Source organism: Rhipicephalus sanguineus, chromosome 6 (assembly GCF_013339695.2).
Source record: "Rhipicephalus sanguineus isolate Rsan-2018 chromosome 6, BIME_Rsan_1.4, whole genome shotgun sequence".
In the NCBI taxonomy this organism is placed as follows: domain Eukaryota; kingdom Metazoa; phylum Arthropoda; class Arachnida; order Ixodida; family Ixodidae; genus Rhipicephalus; species Rhipicephalus sanguineus.
In genome coordinates this window covers 128,071,513-128,083,019 of record NC_051181.1, presented here as the reverse complement: position 1 = coordinate 128,083,019, position 11,507 = coordinate 128,071,513, and the positions used below count along the sequence as shown (strand labels likewise).

General features: G+C 49.1%; 2 non-coding genes across 2 annotated transcripts; both read right to left on the bottom strand.

Annotated features, from left to right (window-relative positions):
• Nucleotides 1-1,950: 1,950 nt before the first annotated feature.
• Trnat-ugu (transfer RNA threonine (anticodon UGU)) lies at nt 1,951-2,023 on the bottom strand. The gene has a single exon. It is a non-coding gene; the product is annotated as a tRNA-Thr (tRNA).
• A 368-nt stretch (nt 2,024-2,391) lies between these two features.
• Nucleotides 2,392-2,464, bottom strand: Trnat-cgu (transfer RNA threonine (anticodon CGU)). The gene has a single exon. It is a non-coding gene; the product is annotated as a tRNA-Thr (tRNA).
• Between the last annotated feature and the right edge of the window lie 9,043 nt (nt 2,465-11,507).

Genomic DNA, 11,507 nt, shown 5'->3' with positions numbered 1-11,507 from the left:
ACAAAAGGATGACAGCTCGCGAGCAATGTGTCGAGGAACGTGAGAGTTTCGGCCTTCCAAGGAATCGATAACAGGGCGCAATTCTTGATCTGCTCACTGTCTTGACATGAAGTCGGAATCACTGACTGCTCCGAGAAAGGCATCGGCCTCCTCTAAGTCCACATCAGGATGCCCCACAGGTGCTCAAGAAAGCGCGTTGGCATCTTCGTGTTTGCGCCCAGACCTGTACACTATCGTGATGTCGAATTCCTGCAAGCGCAAGCTCCATCGAGCGAGTCCGCCAGACGGATCTTTGAGATTGGCCAGCCAGCACAGCGAGTGGTGGTCGGTCACCACGTTGCAGGGACGGCTGTAGAGGTAAGGTCGGAACATTGCCGTCGCCCACACGACTGCCAGACATTCCTTTTCTGAAGTAGCGAAGTTGGACTCGGCACCGGAGAGTGTACGACTGGCGTAAGCGGTGACATGCTCAACGCTGCCGTGTCGTTGTACAAGGACAGCGCCAAGTCCGACGTTGCTGCCATCTGTCTGTACTTCAGTAGCAGCGTCCTCGTCAAAATGGGCTAGAAGAGCTGCTGTTTGCATTCGCTGCCGTAACTCTGCGAAAGCTGCCTTTTGTTCTGTAGTTCAGGCAAAGGGTACATCATCTCGAGTGAGTCGCGTGAGCGGTTAGGCTATCTTCGAGAAGTTGGCAATGAATCGATGATAATAAGCACACAAGCCGAGTAAACGTCGCACTGCTCTTTTGTCTGACGGAACAGGGAAGGTGGCGACGGCTGCCGTTTTGTCCGGATCGGGCCGAACTCCATCCGCACTCACGACATGTCCCAGGAATTTCAGCTCTTCATAGCCGAAATGGCACTTCTGGGGTTTTAGCGTGAGTTCAGCAGAACTAATGGCTTCCAGAACCATTCTTAGGCGCTTCAGATGTTCTTCAAAGCTCTCAGAGAAGATGACCACATCGTCAAGGTATACAAGGAAGCTTTGCCACTTCAAGCCAGCGAGAACGGTATCCATCATCCGCTGGAAAGTGGCTGGAGCAGAACAGAGGCCAAAAAGAAGAACTCTGAATTCATAAAGGCCATCTGGAGTTATAAATACTGTCTTTTTTCGGTCTCGCTCATCAACCTCTACCTGCCAATAGCCGCTCTTTAAATCGATCGATGAAAAATACTTGGCGTGTCGCAACCTGTCGAGAGAGTCGTCGACCCGTGCAAGCGCGTAAACGTCTTTCTTTGTGACGCTATTGAGCTTCCTGTAATCAATGCAGAATCGTAGCGTTCCGTCCTTCTTCACTAGAACGACTAGCGAGAACCACGGACTGCTGGACGGTTGAATGACACCATTGTCGAGCTTCTCCTTTACCTGTGTCTGTATAGCCTCGCGTTCTCTAGCAGAAACACGGTAAGGTTGCTGTCGGATTGGGCGGACACCATCGTCGGTAATAATTCGGTGCTTCGTGAGGGGCGTTTGACCGACTCTAAACGAAGAGGCAAAGCAAGATTGAAATTCCTTCAAAAGCTTGTGAAGTGCGGCCTTCCTCTCGTTCGAAAGCTGCGAATTCACGTCGATGCGGTCCAGAAACCTGTCACCATCATTCATTTCCTCGGACGCGAAGCACTCCGTGACGTCAGCTACAGGGTCTCCATAGGCCACGGTGGTGCTGCGGAAAAGATGCCAGTGCTCGAAGTTGAAATTCGTGACAAGTATCTGGGACCGTCTGTCACGAACACGCACAAGGCTTCGGGCTGCGCATACACCTTGAAGCAGCAAAAGTGATAGGTTGCTCTCGGTGACTGCGTCACCGTCTCCGAGGTCTTCACAAGCGACTTCTATGAAAGCAATATTAATGAGAACTAACAGACAATAATGCCAAGGAGAGTATAGGGGATGTTATTAGTAGTAAATGTAATGTAAATGTGAAGAAAAAAAGTGGACGAAAAGATAACTTGCCGCAGGCAGGGACCGAACCTGCGACCTTCGAATAACACGTCCGATGCTCTACCAACTGAGCTACCGCGGCGGCCATCCTCCCGTCTACTTTATGGGGTATATATGTGCATTTTAAACGTGGAGTGTCAGTCAGCGCCGCCAGTAGCCATGACGGCGAGTGTGGAACACTTTTTCTACCATTTGGCGTCACGTAGTACGAACTTATTACGAGCTGGCAGCTGACTAATAATCCCTCGCATACTACCTGAAAGCATCAAGTCTGTCAGAACCTCGCTATGAATGAAGGAAAGTGGAAATTTTTTTCAAGGGCTCGTTGTTCTTTGTTATACACAATATTAATGAGAACTAACAGACAATAATTCCAAGGAAAGTATAGGGGATGTTATTAATAGTAAATGTACTGTAAATGTGAAGAAAGAAGTGGACGAAAAGATAACTTGCCGCGGGCAGGGACCGAACCTGCGACCTTCGAATGACGCGTCCGATGCTCTACCAACTGAGCTACCGCGGCGGCCATCCTCCCGTCTACTTTATGGGGTATATATGTGCATTTTAAACGTGGAGTGTCAGTCAGCGCCGCCAGTAGCCATGACGGCGAGTGTGGAACACTCTTTTTCTACCATTTGGCGTCACGTAGCACGTGAACTTATTACGAGCTCGCAGCTGACCAATAATTCCTCGCATACTACCTGAAAGCATCAAGTCTGCCACAACCTCGCTATGAATGAAGGAAAGCGGAAATTTTTTTCAAGGGCTCGTTGTTCTTTGTTATACACAATATTAATGAGAACTAACAGACAACAATGCCAAGTATAGGGGATGTTATTAGTAGTAAATGTAATGTAAATGTGAAGAAAGAAAAGTGGACGGAAAGATAACTTGCGGCGGGCAGGGACCGAACCTGCGACCTTCGAATAACGCGTCCGATGCCGTCAGGTTCGGTCCCTGCCCGCCAGCCATCGTCGCGGCCCGAGAGGTCATGGGTTCGATTCCCGTCAGCAGAACGTTTTCTTAGATTTTTTCTTTGCCATCTGATGGCGTTCATTTTGCTGACGTACTTCCGTGACGGAAATACGTCATGAAAGCATTGGTGGACCGTGGCATAAAACACTTTCGTGTTAAAATTGTTAAAATATTGCGCATTAGTGATTATGTAGCTAACGAACGTTTTCATCAGTAGATAAGAAGAATATAAAAGTCATTGCACTTTTATGTTCTCTGCGTAAACACGATGCGTAGCAAAGACTCGATACCAGCGTCCTTGGTAACGTACAGCCGCTCATTTTTTCAACATGAACGCGCGAGCGTCGATCGCCGAGTTGATAAGCACCATACATCGAAGCGCAGCGGCGAAATGAACGAGAATACGCGCATGCGCGCTATGAGCAGTCCTGGGCATTGTCGTCTGCTAGGCTTTTTCGGGAACCGAACACCACTCCCGCTTCTTTTGACCACCGCTATCGTCATCCCCTTTTAAAATGCCAAGCATTTTACAGCGAACTTCTGCGACTTTGAGCGTATCTATCTATCTATCTATCTATCTATCTATCTATCTATCTATCTATCTATCTATCTATCTATCTATCTATCTATCTATCTATCTATCTATCTATCTATCTATCTATCTATCTATCTATCTATCTATCTATCTAGCCACCTACGACTTTGTGCTCTCCTGGCCGTTTCGTTAATGGGATGTGTACCAAAATTGGTATGACATAACACGACCGTATTACGACCACAAATGACAGGTCATAACACGAAAATCATGACACGCATGTAATGTACAGAATGATTTATATTACATGGTCTCGGGGCGCTCGTGGCCATTTAAAAGAATGGATACATATCAAAAATAGTATGATAAGAAATTCTGTAAAAAAGAAAAATGGTAACGTGAAAATTATTACATGCAAGTCATGTAGGACATGATTTGCATGCCACGCTCATGGTGCCTTCGCAGCCATTTCGCTCGCTTGATATAACCAAAATTGCTACAGCGGGACGTAACTGTATGATGAACGTAAACCAGAGGTGGTAACGTGAAAATAATGACATGCAAGTGATGTACGACATGATTTACATGCCACGCTCATGGTGCCTTCGCGGCCGTTTCACTCACTTGAGATACACCAAAATTGCTACAGCGCGACTAGACTCTATATTGAACGTAAATCAGAGGTGGTAACGTGAAAATCATTTGTGCATATTATTTATGGCATGATTTACATGCCACGCTCATTGTCCGATCACTGCCGTTTCGCTTACTTGATATATACCACAATTGGTATTGCGCGACGTGACTGAATGACGAACGTAAATGAGAGGTGGTATGACATGCATGTTATGCACGACATGATTTACATGCCACGCTCATGGTGCACTCGCGGCCGTTTAGCTGGCTCTATATACACCAAAATTGGTATTGCGCGACGCGAATTTACGACAAATGTAAATGACAGGTGGTAACATGAAAACCATGACACGCATGTCATGTACATGATTTACGTGCCACGCTCACCATGTCCTCGCGGCCATTTCGCTCGCTTGATATACACCAAAATTGCTACAGCGCGACGAGGCTGTATAGTGAACGTAAATCAGAGGTGGTAACGTGGAAATCATGACATGCAAGTCATGTAAGACATGATTTACATGCCACGCTCATGGTGCCCTAGCGTCGATTTCACTCGCTTGATATACACCAAAATTGCTATTGCGCGACGAGATGGTAAGGTGAAAATCATTTCTAGAGGCCGGATTTCTAGGCATTAAAGCTCGTTTTAGGCGCCAGAAATAGGCAGGCAAAGCTACGTTTTAGGCCTTCATAATCGTAAATATAGGCACAATAAACATTCACATAAATGCAAATAATTTCGAACGAAGACGTGCGCGACCTCTATCTACGACAGGAAAACAAAAATGTTATTGCTTAAGATGGCACAAAGGCGCCAACAGTTGAACATAGCCGTGTAACTGCGCACGAACAGTCCCGCACTGCGTCCTGCACGAAAGGTTCCCAGTACACGGTCTCTCCCGTGTTCCGCGGGGTGAGTCAAGTGTTCACTGTCGAATAAACACACTCCTGGGTGTCTTTTCAGCATGACTGAGAAGCGGTATTCACACGAGGGAGAAATCCTCGGGGGACACGGGGGGATTGCGGATCACGTGACCGCGACGTCACGGATCAGAGCAGGGTAGAGCAGGAGCAGTTAGCCAGTTCGCTAAAAGACCAGAAGGCAGGGATTCCTCCTATAGCGGTATTCACATGGGGGATAAAGGCGGAGCCCAGTGACGTCAGCTCACCAGAAGAATTCCCCACAAATGTCCCCCACTCACACGGACGGAGAGAACGGAGGGGGAGACCAGTGTTACGAGACTACTCTTGTGGCTTGTACCACCCGTTTCACCAGCTGCCGACTACGAGCTGCAGATGACCTCAGCTACAGACTGGACACCCACTGCCACTCTCTGCAGGAGCAAGTGCAACAATGTGGCCAAACAAAAGCCCGAAATGCCGCCATATCCCACCGCTGGGGGATCGTTTGTCCTGTCAGGGAAAATGTCCCCGTGTCCTCCGAGGAGGCGCGGGGGGGGATCGCGCCCACTCACTAATCCGTGACGTCGCGGTCACGTGATCCGCAATCCCTCCGAGTCCACCGCGGATTTCTTCCTTGTCTGAATACCCCTTATTGGTCGGATCGAATCGCGCAGAGCCTATTTCTCCCTTAGCAGTGAACCACTGGACTCCCCCCCCCACGAAAATTATCAGTTTTTCGTGTGTGTATATACAGGCACACATACAACCGCATGCACGAACATACATAACGTACGTATAGTAGAACCCCCCCCCCCCTCATTTTTCTCCGAAATACATTTTGTGGCTACACTATGCAATGAACACCTTAAAAAGTAAATAAGAAACAAACCGAAAGCTGCGTGCACGGCACATTTTTCTTTCTCTTTCTTTGCTCTTCACTCTTCTCTCCGCTCAAGAATCTCCGCCGTTTCGCATTCGCCAACCCCTCGCGCTATGTCAGAGCGGCGGCGAAAGCTCGCCGGCTTGTCCCACTTCACTCCTGCTAGCGGTTGTTTTCGGGAGTTCGTTCACCTAGAGGACTAGGTTGAAACCCATAGTTCCCAACAGTCAATGTTACACGGTAAAATGAGTAACTGTCTCAAACAGCACGCGTTCTCAGAGGTCGGCAGCCCGAATGCGTGAGAAAATGAGGAGCGCAAACGTCTCCTGCTCTATGCCGTCGCCCAAGGCGACAGTATGCGTGACCCCAACAACGACCGGCATGTGCTTTCGGCGCGCCGACGGTAAAGCAGGGTTGAGTCGCAACAATGCACGGTCCGAATGCGTGCGAGGCAGGGACACGCATACGCCTTTTCTTTCCCGGAACCGTTTAACGACTGGCGCCGCGTGTTCAACTCGATGAGTATGGGAAAATGGCGTGAATGCACCAGGGCTAAGATACCGATGTATTTCGACCGTGAGAATCCCTGAGAGCGTGGGATAAGGAGAGGGAGAGCCAGGATGGGAAAGAGTGCCAAAACGCCTGTCTGCACTGTAAAGACACTGCTGTCGAGATTAGGGACAGCCCAGTAGGAAGTGGCTTAATCTGAGGATAAACGGATTGGATAAGGGAATGTCGAGGCGGACCACCAGTTGCCACCTCCCCTTTTCTTTGTTTACCGCAAGGTACTTAAGACTGGACGGAATTCGTTTCCGTTCAGTCTAGGCTGTAATCACCCAACTGATCGATCAGTAAGACTCCGTACGATGCAACTTTCGTCTGGGCCGTAACCATTCGGTGGTCGAACAGTGAGACTCGGTTCTTCGTATGTAGTAAAAGTGTTCTAGGCTCTAACTTAAGAAAGTTAAGTAGAAGAGTAAGATGCTGTTGATGTCTATGTTATCATCAGTGTGCTTCGGCAAGATGTACATATGACTGTAAATATTTCGCTACAATATACCTTCAAGTGTTTATTAACTCCAACCTGCCTCCTGCTTCATCGAGGTCGATCATCTGCTTGACGGGACTTCAATCCACATCAAGGAGAAAACGAACAAGGAAAAACATAACTGGCGCAGTCTGACAGGGATCGGCGAGCTCTACAGCACCATACACTGGACCAGCGCTGAGAAGACCCGAGGGGCAAGGAATCCAGCAGCCACCAGCGGCAACGTAGAGACGATCCCACAGCAGTCAACTCCGGCGCCGTGGAGGAGATCCAGGAACGACAGAGCATTCAACAAAGGGTGAGCAGGATTTCTTGCGTCTTTCTCAAGTTGGCATGGCAGTTTATGTGTAGAGCACATGGTGAGAACACGCGGGGGTGCTGAAACAATGGAGTTTAATGGAGATGAGGGTACGAATGTGGCGGAAGTGGATCGGAATCGAGAGCCATCAAATGATGGTAGTCTAAATTCTGATAAATCAGCTGAGGCGAGAGTGCCTACTCAGAGGCAAGAATCGATGCAGCAGGCATCTCAGGTTTTGCCGAATTCAAGTAAAACGAGAACGCTCGAACTTGAAATCCAAAGGTTCAATCTCCAGATTGAGTACGAAAGGCTAGTGCAGAATAGAGTGAACGCTGACCGTCTCAATGACACGTTGTCCAACCATGGGTCGGAGACGGGTGATCATAGGCGATTGGGTTTTGACTCTATCCAAAAGTGCTGAAAGGGTTCCGCCTGCCGAGTGACGCGGATGTACCATCATGGTTTGAGGAGGTAGAAAAACTTTTTGCTACTTACCGAGTACCGAATGAGAGTCGCGTGCATTTGGTTATGCCAGCACTAACCGAACGAGTTCGTTACCTACTGCGTAACCTCAACCCTGAAGAGAGTGCAGATTACGAGGCAGTTAAGGCAGCAGTACTGACGGAACTGAAGCTTTCTCCGGCAAAGTATCTGCAGAGGTTTGAACGAGCAGTAAAGCGGAAGGAAGAGACGTGGGCGCAGTCCGCGTCACGGGTGAAAACTTATTTCTCCTGCTACCTCCAAGTGAGAGAGGCCGACACGGTAGAAGTGATGGTCGAACTCATGGTTGCTGACCGTATAAAATCGGGACTAAGTACGGAGGGTCTGGAGTATGTGAGATTAAGGGAAGGCGAGGGATGGCTTAGGCCAACTGAGATCGCTAAAGTGCTCTAAACGTTCGAACAGGCGAAAGGGAAAGGGCGTGCTTCAAAGTAACCAACTGTAGAAATGGGGCAAAAGCTGGCGACACGAGTTGAGAAAGGGGCTCTGAAGTGCCACTTATGTCACGGCTCAGGCCATTTCGCTAAAGAGTGCCCGAAGGCTAGTGATAAGGAGAGCAACCCCAAGAAGGCTACCGAGCCAAAGCGGAAGGTACAAAAGGTAACATTAGCCGACGATTCGGAAATTGAAATACCTGATGGAGTCCTTAGCGCAAAGGTGAAGTCTCTGAAACACGAGGGTGAAGGCACAAATAAACTGCAGTTAATTCCTGTATCATGTGCAGACGTATCCGCAGATGCGATTTTGGATACAGGGAGTGAGATAACTGTCATTCGGGAGAGTGTACTTCCGCGAAGTTTAGCAGAGCCGTCTGGCTCGGTAAGATTGGTATCTGCTTTTGGTAAAACTATCGAGGCGAGGCTAGCTACATTGCCGGTCAAATTAAATAGCCCGCGAGTGGTGATGCAACCTCAGAGCGTCGACCTACTCTGCGCGTTAACTGATGAGCTCGTCGAGGGCACAGATTGTTTGTTGACCGAGGAAGATTGGAAACTTTTGTTGAAGGCCAGCAGCCCTCTGGCACCCTGTCGAGCACCGGCCGAGCCTGCTCATGAGGCAGAACAAGCAGTAGAGAAACCAAAAGTAGTGGCCTGCAATCTTACCTTGGAGGAAAAAGACGTTTCCGGGGAAGATGCGCCAATTAATGAAGAAAGGGAGGCGTCGTTAGGCCAAAGAGAAGAGTTCCGCAAAGTGCAGTTGGGTGACACTACGCTAAAAAAACTGCTGGGAAGATGCTCGTAGTGGGAAATCCGGCATGTTCATTTCAGACGGACTGTTATACCACTGCGACTCAATAGCAGGCACTCGAGTGAGTCAACTAGTTGTCCCCAAAGATAAGCGTACTGAGCTAATGCACTTAGCCCATGAGTCACTATGTGGGGGACATCCAGGGCCAAAGAAAACAAAAGCTCGCATTAGGTATAACTTCTTTTGGCCGGGTATGGCGAAGGAGATATTAGAGCATTGTCGTTCGTGCCATGAATGTCAAATTCGTTCAGACAGGCGTCGCACGGGCAAGGTGCCTATAACTCCGCTCACTAGACCAGAGCACCCTTTCCAAGTTGTCAATGTCGATGTAATCGGACCCCTGGACACACCGTCAGCGAGAGGGCATAAGTACGCGCTTTGCTTAGTGGACCTTTGCACGAGGTGGCCAGAGGTGGTCCCACTGCGCTCTTTGACAGCCAAGGCGATTTGTGATGCACTGATTGAGATCTTCAGTAGCACAGGCGTTCCGGAGATATCTGCTCCGATCAAGGCACTACTTTTAAATCTCAGCTCACGCAAACGATGCTGGAGAAATTAGGCTACACACCAAAATTCTCAACCCCAGAACACCCAGAGAGTAATGGAGTTGTAGAGAGGTGGAATCGAGTACTGAAAAACATGTTGTATCATGTCATTCAGAGAGACTCCAAGAATTGGGACAAATTGATCCCAATGGTTTTATGGGCTTATCGGGAAGTTCCCCATGAGGTAACCGGAGTAGCTCCGTTTCGTCTATTGTATGAAAGGAATCCCACGGAACCGCTTCTAATACTGCAGAGGACGTGGATGGGAGAAATGCCGGTGCCCGCAACATTGAGAGAAAACCCCGCTAAGTATTTACAGCAACTTAAGGAGCAGCTCGAGACTGCCGCTTATATTGCTGAGCTAACTAGTGCAACTCATCAGGAGAGTTACGCCAGTGCTTATAATCAGCACCAGGCTCAAAGCTTTTAACGTTGGCGACCAAGTTGTGGTTTTCGACAATGATCGGAATTGTAAGATGTCACCTAAATGGCTAGGCCCATTCACAGTGGTTGGACGTGAGCGCGAACATTCTTACCGTGTTGAAACATCTGAGGGAAAGGTGAAAAGTGTCCACGCCAACAACATTCGACCTTACTATGCAAGGGTCAGTCATATTGGGGTCGTCTTCGATGAGGACCATGATTTTGGGGAGGTGGAATATGCTCCACAACCAACCACTGTAAAGCGGGAAGAGCTAGTGCTAACGAGCGAGAAGGTTGCTCACCTTGATGCTGACGCGCAGGCGGAAGTACAGGCGGTGTTCCAAAGACATTGCACACTCTTTGACGGCACCCGGGTATAGCGAAGGTAGACGAACATAAGATAGAAATAGAACAGGGCGACCAGCCAAAAAAGGTGTTTCCTTATCGGGTGCCGGAACTATTAAAGAAGGAAGTCAGCCGGCAAGTTGACGAACTTTTGACTTCGAAGTTGATCTACCCCACGGAGAGTGAGTTCGCACACCCGGTGGTATGCTTCGGAAAAAAAGATGGGACTATCCGCATGTGTGTGGACTACAGAGCGTTAAATGCCGTCACCAAAGCGGATGCGTTCCCTATGATGAATCCTCAGGAATTGATTTTCCGAGTAGGCAGAGCGCAGTTCATTACGGTAGTGGACCTTAGGCGCGGGTACTGGCAGGTACCGATGGAAGAGAAGAGTCAGAAATTCACCGCGTTTGTGACGCATCAGGGTCAGTACGCATGGAAAGTGATGCCTTTCGGGCTAAAAAATTCCGCGGCAACCTTTCAAAGAATGGTGAATAAACTCTTGTCGCAACATCAAATGTATGCCACGGCATACCTTGATGATATTGCTATTTTTTCTAGCACTTGGGAGGAGCACTTAAAGCATCTCGACATTATTCTTAAGGTCTTCGATAAGGCGGGACTGAAAGCCAGTCCGGAGAAGTGTCAGATTGCGCAATCCCACCTACATTACCTGGGGCATATTGTCGGTTCAGGGACACATGCACCAGACCCTGAAAAAATAGCAGCGATTAAGAACCTGGTACCACCGCGCACTAAAAAGGAACTACGCAGCCTGTTAGGACTTTGCGGCTACTATCGCGAGTACGTCCGAGGATACGCAGAGGTGACGAGCCCGCTCACGCTGTTAACAAAGAAAGCGGTACCTAATAAGATACCCTGGCCGGAGGAAGCCCAGGCGGCATTTGAGATTCTCAAACAATCTTTGTGCGAGGCCGTGGCGCTTAACACTCCAGAGCCATCTCAGCCCTACTGGCTTTTCACAGACGCATCAGCTACGGCGGCGGGAGCATGTTTGGCGCAAATGTCAGCGGAGGGGCAAGAGAAGCCTATCGCCTTTGCAAGCCACCGCTTCTCACCGACCCAGATCAACACCACCTAGACTTCTTCAGGCCTCCGCACTCCGTCGGCCCACTCGCTGACGTCATCGAACCTAGCCCGACCCGAGCAAACCAAACGTTTTCATGCGTGCGCTGTAGATGGCGCTAGCCGTCGCTTGCCAC